Genomic DNA, 8,294 nt, shown 5'->3' on the forward strand with positions numbered 1-8,294 from the left:
CGAGAGCCGGGCTGGTCCGGGCTCCTTTTGTTTCCCGTTAGCCGGGCCCTCGCCGCTACCCGTCATTGGCAAACCTCCCCTCTCCTCGCAGCCACTTTGGCTTCTCCTCCTTTTTTTAAAATCTTTTTTTTCCCCCCATCGCACTCGTCTGCCGGGCTTTTAATCAGAAGTTTTGCTCTGCGAAGGGTCCCCGCAGAGGGTGGAGGGAGGAAGTCGGAGGGACTCCGCTCCTCATTGGCGAGGCAGCCTCTCCCCCTCTCCTCCTCCCGAGGTCTCTTTTATTTATACACGCACACGCGTGCACATCCCTCCGACCGGGGCTTTGCTCCACACCGGGGCCCACGGCAGCCGGACCCCCTCCCAGGTGGGCTGGGGGCTGCCCAGGGCACTGCTGAGATGCTTTAAAGGAGCAGAGCGAGGGCTTGGCTGCAGCCCAGCCCTGGCACAGCCTTGCCTCTCCTTTTGATTTTATTTTATTTGCTTTTTTTCCCCTCCTCCCTTCTACTTCATTTCTTCCCTTCCCTCTCTTTCTCCTTTAAGTGGAAAGGCCTTGCCAGCTGGGGAAGGCTGGGAGGGCAGGGAGAGCCTTGGCAGGCAGCAGTTAAAGAACGCGGAGGAGGAAAGGAAGGAATTTCGGGGCAGCCAGCGCTCTCGGGATGTGTGGCACTGGCGCTCGCCTGGTGGGACCCTGCCCAAGGTAAGTCCTCGCGTTGCCACCCAGGTGCCGGCTCGCCCTCCTGCTCTGCTCCGGCTCTCCGGATGGGAAACCTCCCACTGGAGGTGCTGGCAGACCCCAAGGACCCTCTCCCTGAGCCAGCTTGGTTGCTCTGGAAGGGGCTTTGCCCCCCTGCAAGGGGCTGGCACCCCAGAACACCCCGCCAAGCCCTGGTGTTTGGTGGAGAGCGGCTGAGCTCTGTGGCATCCCACGGGAAAAGCCATCCCATCAGAGCTCGCCTGGTCCTGGGCTGGGATGGCTGTGGGGGGACAAGGGGATGCTGCAGTGGGTGTGGGGCCTGTGGGATCTGTGTTTCTCCTTGGGGGCTCTCGGTCCTTCCCTGCATCGGGGGGTTACCCTGGCTCTCCCAGCCCTGCGGCTGTTGGAGGGCTGGGGGTGTGTGGGGAAGGGGCTGCTCGCCCTCCCCAGCCAGGCATCCTCTAGAGGTGTGAGTGTTCCCTGCAGAGCAGTGTCACCGCAGCCTTAGACCATCTGAACACATCCACAGTCATCCCTAAATGCAGGGTGCTCCTAGGACCATGCCGCTTCGGTGTGTGCCCTTGGCGGGACTCCTGTCCCCTGGGCCAGGCCACCACGGAGAGGGACATCTGCTCAGTGCCTGCACCCCGGTATGGTGGGTACTGGAGAGGGGAGAGGCCAGTAAAACCCTTCTGGGCATGGATGTGGGCAACCGCTCTGATGTCCCAAGAGCCGAGGAGCTGAGGGTTTCCAACAGGCTGGAGCTGGTCTGGAGTGAAGCTGTGCTGACTCGGGCAGCTCCGACTGCCTGGGGATGGGGGGTTGTGTGACTGTGGGGCTTTGGTGCTCAAACTGGGACCGCTGTGGGCTCAGAGCGCATCCAGCCCCTGCACCCAGCTGCCAACAGGGAGGCTTTCAAAGCAGGGCTTGGGGTAGAAAGGGAGATGGTGCTGCTCCATCCCTGTCCCACAGCACCTGGGGCTTCTGCTAAAGCAGTGGGCAAATAGCTGTAAGTAGGCAGTTGGATGTGCAACCCTGTTTGCAGGGGCTTGGCAGTCCCAAATCTTTTCAGAGGGTCTCACATCGATGACAAGGACCAGCAACATTGAGCCCCAGTGCTCCTCAGGGGCCACGGAGGGGCTGGTTGAATGGTCCTTTCCCCATCAGCACCCTGCAGGGAGAAGGTGCCTGTGTACCCCATGCTCTCAGGAAAGGGGCACGTTTCGTTCAGGCAGCTGGAGCCAGCGGCAAAGACGTGGCTCTGCCTGGCCGAGGGCACATGCTGGGCTGGCTCAGTGGGGGAGCTGCTAGGTAGCCATCCCAGTTGGCACCTGGCCCTGGACATGGTCTGACATGAGGCTTGAAGTCACTCCTTGATGTTGCTGTCACCCAGGCTTGGGTGTGCTGTGGCCCTGGTGGCAGTTGCTGTCCCTGGGCCATGTCACTGGGTCCAGAAACACCCCCAAGTCTGTCAGTGCAACAAGACGGGTCAGTGTTTTAGAGAAGCATCAAGTCACAGCAGCCCGTTTGCAGCACACAAAGGGGGGTCCTCACTGAAGGAGCAGGTGGAGGGACCGCAGCCACCCAAATACCTGCTCTTGGCTCATCTCCCACGTCCCGACACTGGGCTGGGGTTCAGGGCACCTGCGGTCTGCACAGGGAGTGTGGTCTGGGCACAGGCACGGCAGAGGCACCGCCGGCTGTAACGCTGCCGTCGGGGAGAACTCAGCCGTGCTCGTTGTCCAATGTCCTAGGCATTTCTAGAGGGGTCCTGCAGGGCTCTGGCCTGGGCTTGGTCCCCTGCAACCTCTGCATGAACTGCTGGGGTGATGGAGAGTGCACCAAGCTGGGTGGGCAGCTGGTCTGCGGGCAGATGGGAGCGCGGGAGGATCCCAGAGGACTGCGGGAGGAGCCCGGCGTCAACCAGGCAAAGTGAGCTGTGACAGCATCCTGGCATTCGTAGGGAAATATTAAATGGCTGTGTGTGATCTCGGGAACTAACAGCCCAGGCAGCTTGTAGGGTGGGAAAGGATCTGGGGGCTATGGTGGACACAAACCCGCAGCTCTTCCTGTGGGACGTGCTGGAGGCATACTGAGCACATGGGGTGGAGGGAGCAGGTCCTCCCAGCAAGCGATGCCGGGCGCTTCAGCGGGGATGCACAGAGTGGGGAGCACGGGGGTGATGAGAAGCCCTGAATAGTCTGGAGAGGACTGGAAGAGGGGTTAATGGGGCTGGTTGGTCACTGGGCACTGGGAGGAGGTTGCACACAGTTTTCATGCACAGGAAAGGTCACTGCAAAGAAAAAAATTAGCTTTTAGGGGAAACATCTGTAGGTTTAAAGACATAAGGTTGGGTGCCTTCAGCCCTGCAGATTTCAAAGGACAAGGCAGGAAAACCTCCGGCTGGGGCGATGTGGGCGCTGCAGCAGGGAAATGACCCCTTGATCTCTTTCAGCTTCATTTCTGATGGGTCTGTGACAGGATTTCCAACACATTCAGAACAATGTGGTGAGGAAGAGGAGAGCACTGAGCCCTTCTCCAGGACTAGGGCAAGATGGAATCGTCTTGGTGAGCACCAGAGGTTAGGAAATGCTGCAAGAGCGATGCTGTGCAAGAACAGACCACGGTGGCTGGCCATGGCATCGCCCAAGTGACAGACAGGTGTGACCAGCTGCTGCAGGAGGGTCTGGGCAGGGACCCCTGCACCTGGCTCCACACTGGGGCCAGGCGGTCCCCGAGGTGCCTCTGTCACCAGTATCTGATGCCATGCTGAAGCGGGATGGGATTGCAGTGGTGTTCATAGGGTCAGGCTTTGGCGAAGCGTCATCCTGGGATGCAGTGGCAAAGGGCAGGGAGCGGAGGAGCCGTGCCATGGCTGAATCCTGTGGGAGCACAGCCGGCAGTGCTGGTGCTGCCTTTGGCCCAGAGCTGGGGGGAGCTGGGGACTGCGCGGGCTCGGCTGGCGGGACACATCGTATCGCTGTGAGGGAGGATCTGGGCCGAACACTTGATGGAGTTTGTTTGTTTTTACTTTAACCGAAGGAAAGAAATCCCCTGGAGAGGAGCGGTAAGGGGAGGGTATAGACCGGGTATTGTTTCCTGAGAGGCTGGAGTAGCTCCAGGAGGCTCCTTCCGCTCCGCCAGGCAAATTGGACATAACAAGGCTTGTTTTAGGGGTGGCTGTTTCCCCTCCTCCTCTCCCCGGTTGCCTAATTAGGTTCCCTGAGCCAAGCGCACCTCTGCCCTGCTCCGCTCCCTCCAGGATGCCTCCTCCTGGAAGCGCAGTGCTTTCCCAGCACCATGGGGACACAGAACAGACCCGGCCAGGACAGGGACAGGGACACGTACCAGGGTACTGGGACACAGGTTATGTGCTGACAAATGTGGTCCCAGGGGTCCATCACCCTCCCAGCCTGGTAGCAGGAGACACACAGTGTGTGATGTGATTTCCATCGTCCCTCCGCACATACCCGGGACACAGGCTGGGGCATGCCCTGATCTGTGTTTGTACCTTTCTCCTGCAACCACCAACCCGCAGGGCCAGAGGACTGTGGCGTGGAGAGCCCACACAGGCAGCAGACAGCTCACAAGAGCTCCCAGGGAAAGGCTGCTGCCAGGAAAGCCAGGCTGGTGTAGTGTCAGTGCTGTACGCCCTTCTGCACCCACGGGTGGACGGGTCCTGTCCAGGATGTGTCTGCTGGGCACCTGCTTGTCTGTCTGGGTCTCTGCTAACATCCATCCTACGCCGTTCCCTGGGCTCAGAGAGCCTGTGCGCTATGGGGCGCACAGGAGGCTTTGGGGTACAGGAGCAGGGAAGGGTTGGAGGGTGCAGAGATGGAACCAGGGCACTCACTGTGCTCGCTGTCAAACCCAAGGCTGCAAACCAGGAGGCAGATGAGTAGGAGGCACCTTCTACCTGTTACAGAAGGGGACTTCTCAGCACATCCCCATGGGCAGCACCAGGGCTGCTCAGGGGGATGAGGCTCCCAAAGCAGGCAGGGGATGGGCAGGCGATGGGCAACACACTGCCCGTGGGTGCGGGGCCCCATCCGGCCAGTCCCTCTGCCCTCCCGCTGCTGGCCCATCTACCATGCGCGAGAGCCTGTGACTGAAATCTTAATGTTACCGAGACACAGTAATTGGCACCAATTAAATTGCTACATTCATGTTTGAATTGCTTTAACTGGCGAGACACACTGTCTTATTTATACAAAAAAAATATGTTTGCTTGTGGGTTTGTCTGAACCAGGGCCAGGAGAACATACACCATTTCGAGCCCCGCTCTCTGAAAGCACATTCTCCGCTCGCAAACTGGAAGTCACCCCGGTTGCAGCCTTTGCCGAGCAAACAGTTGCAGAACAGAAACCCCCTTTCCTCGGGGCTGAGCGCTGCTGGCATCGCGAGAAGGATCCCCTCCCAGCTCCCTGCAGGCAGCTGCCAAGTTTTGAGCTGTTTGGGAGAATATGGTCCGATTCAAGGAGGCGAATTGCTGGTGCAGGGAGCAGCACTCCGTGTCCATTTAAAGCTGCGCTCGGGGGAGAGCAGGGGGTGCTGGCAGGCTGGGTCCTGCTGGGTTTTTGGTGCAGGGGTTGTTTGCAGAGCGGAGCTGATTTTTGCTCCATGACTGGGGGGAGAAGAACCGCAGGAGGTTATAAAGGAGCTTGTGTGCAGGACGGCGAGCACAGCTCGTGCTGCCTGGCCAGAGCACGTAGGAAGAGGTTATCCAAGAAAAAGGCATCCCTCCTGCAGCCTGTGGTTGCATGGGGTATATGCTTGGCTTTCTGCACCTCCCCTCTCCAGAAAGCTCAATCACTGCCCCCAGGTCTTGTTGTTATAAGGAGGTGGGGGCCAGATCCTCATCACTGTGTGATTTCCAGCCAGGTGTCGGACCCCAGCTTGCCTGCGGGCAGGAGGGGGGACATGGGCTGGGGGTGCCTGTCCCCAGCACTGCGGTTCGGCTATGGGGTATATGCTTGGCTTTCTGCACCTCCCCTCTCCAGAAAGCTCAATCACTGCCCCCAGGTCTTGTTGTTATAAGGAGGTGGGGGCCAGATCCTCATCACTGTGTGATTTCCAGCCAGGTGTCGGACCCCAGCTTGCCTGCGGGCAGGAGGGGGGACATGGGCTGGGGGTGCCTGTCCCCAGCACTGCGGTTCGGCTCTTCAGTGGTGCCACCACTCCGGTCTGCTTGGCCCACAGCTGGGTTTATGGAGGAGGGGGCAGGATCAGTCCCCAGCACCGAGAGCTGCACCAGGAGCTGCATTTCGCTCCCTCTCAGGAACCCAGCAGTGGCAGGGTCAAACCACACACAGCCCCCCTCTGAAAGCAGCCTCTGCCCCTCGCACCCCAGTACTGCCTGGCCCCCTCCTCTCCCACCCTGGCCACAGTGCCAGGCTCCTCTCTGCGTCCCACAGATGGGCAAAGGGTGCCCTGACCACACAACTGCGGAGTGCCTAATCCCAGCCACGAGACCCTAAAACCCCAGAACAAAGCAATTACGCTCGGGTCCCTCGCAGGCAGCCGAGAAAAGCAGAGCCAACGCATCCAGGCAGATTATTTCCTCCTCCCCAGCAGATCCATGTCTCAGAGAAATTTTCAGAGGAGGATCAGGTTGCTCATCCTTCACTAGGATGTGGGGCTGCTAAGACCATAAAGCCCCTATATCCTCCTAGGGCTCAGGATGGCTCTTTTTCTCCCCCTGCCTCCATCGCCCTCCCCTCACAGCTGATGATTAGTGGTTAATTAGAGCCAGCCAGGCCCTTTGGCTCCAGCCGGGGCCCCTCCATAGCAGCCACCCTCCAGCAGCGACCACAGGCAGGTGATGGAGATGTTGACGTGCTGGGGACTGTTTTCCTTCTTGCGTCTATCTCAGCAAAGCGGTTCCCTGGCATCACTGCGGGAAGGCAGGCACAGCTTTCTCGCAGCCGTGGCACAAGCAGGAGGAAAGCCCTGGGAGTGCCAGAGCATGGGATGAGCAGTGGGGACAGTGCCCAGCCCTTGCTCCCCTCTCTCCTGCTTCCCCTCCCCACTCTGCTGGCAGCGGGGAAAAGCCTGAAGCGAGCAGATGGGCTCTGCCCGGAGAAGCCAGCTCCATCCTGCCCCACGTGCTCGGGAGCTGGAACCCTCAAATATTCCAGTTTGGGGATGGAGGGGCCAGAGAGCTCTGCGAGCCAGTGCTACCAGGCTTTGCAGTTGGAGCTGCCTTTTCCCAGGGGCAGCGGCGAAGCGATGTAGGGAGCTGCGTGGGTCCTGGCACGTGGTTTGGGTGCCCTGTGGCCACGTTCATAACTCACACTGCTCACGTCCTCGTGCAGCAACGTGGTGTGTTCTCCCGAAATGTCTTTGCTGTCGGTGGTTGGGGGACAGTCACAGGCAGCCCCGGCTGGGCTCTGTCGCATCCTTTATAGCAGCCTGCTGGGGAAGGGCACTGGGAAAGGCTGAAACGCTCCCAAGGGGCATATTTATGTCCCCTTGGGGGTCATCACACCGCAAGGGGGGAGCCCCAAAGCTGAGCAGAGACCTGCTCCCTGCACCCAGCACGAGCATCCGCAGTCGTGCACAATGCCAGATGTCAGGGCTGTGCTCCAGAACGCCGGCCAGCCCTGAGCATCCCCATGGGCCAGCCCTGAGCATCCCCATGGGCCAGCTCTGGTACCACCATGGCCCTGGCACCCACCGACTGCCCCAGGGAGACTAACAGGGGGCAGGAGACAGCTGGGGTGAGGGGGGGGGTACCGTATCGTGGGGTACCGTATCCACCTTGCCCAGCATGTCTCAGCCATTCCTCCCAACACCCCCATCCCTCCTTCCCCAGCCCCAGGTGAGCCCCGGTCCTCGCCCAGGGTTTTCCCACAGCCCGGGCCAAGCTGGCGAGCTCTGGGGAGCAGCCCCGGCGGCCCCAGGACCCGGCCTTTCCTCCGAAAGCGGAAGCGGGGGAGCATGCGCAGCCCAAAGGGCCACGAATACCAACACTCGGGGCTGGGGGATTATTTATAACGCTGGCACTTTGCCAAACAGATGTTTCGTTTTATTTTGAACTTGCACTAAATAGGTCACTCGTTTCCTCCATCTCCCGTGGGTTTAAAATGGAGGGGGAAAGCGAGGGGGATGAGGGGTGAGAGAGCAGGGCTTGCTGTGGTCCCACGTCCCCCCGTGCCAGCTCCTCGCAGCGATGCGTGGTGCAGAGCCCACGGCTGGAGGTTTGCTGGATCGTGTGCATGGATGTCACCGTGCCCCGTGTTTGGAGAGGGAGGATGGCTGCAGCTGAAATGGGGCTGCGTGGGGCTTGCCAACCCACCCCATTCCTCACATGTCTGACCCCAGGGCTGCTGAATCACGCTGCCGGGGCTCAACATGGACTTGTCATCCTCCCCAGCAGCCTCCCTCCTGCTGCGGAGTCACGGTTCTCATTTTCGGCTTTCTGGCAGATGCTGTCAAAGCCCGTGATAGCCCGTGGCTGGCCCGGAGGATGCTGGCTGGGCTAGTTCATGTCCTGCCATCTGCTGCAGGACCAGCATCCTTGTAACCACACAGCCACCTTCTGCAGGTGCCACTGGAGCTGGGGACCAGGGTCTGGGGTCCTGGGCAGGGGTCCGGTCGT

Source organism: Pterocles gutturalis, unplaced genomic scaffold (assembly GCF_000699245.1).
Source record: "Pterocles gutturalis isolate BGI_N339 unplaced genomic scaffold, ASM69924v1 scaffold19393, whole genome shotgun sequence".
Classification (NCBI taxonomy): Eukaryota; Metazoa; Chordata; class Aves; order Pterocliformes; family Pteroclidae; genus Pterocles; species Pterocles gutturalis.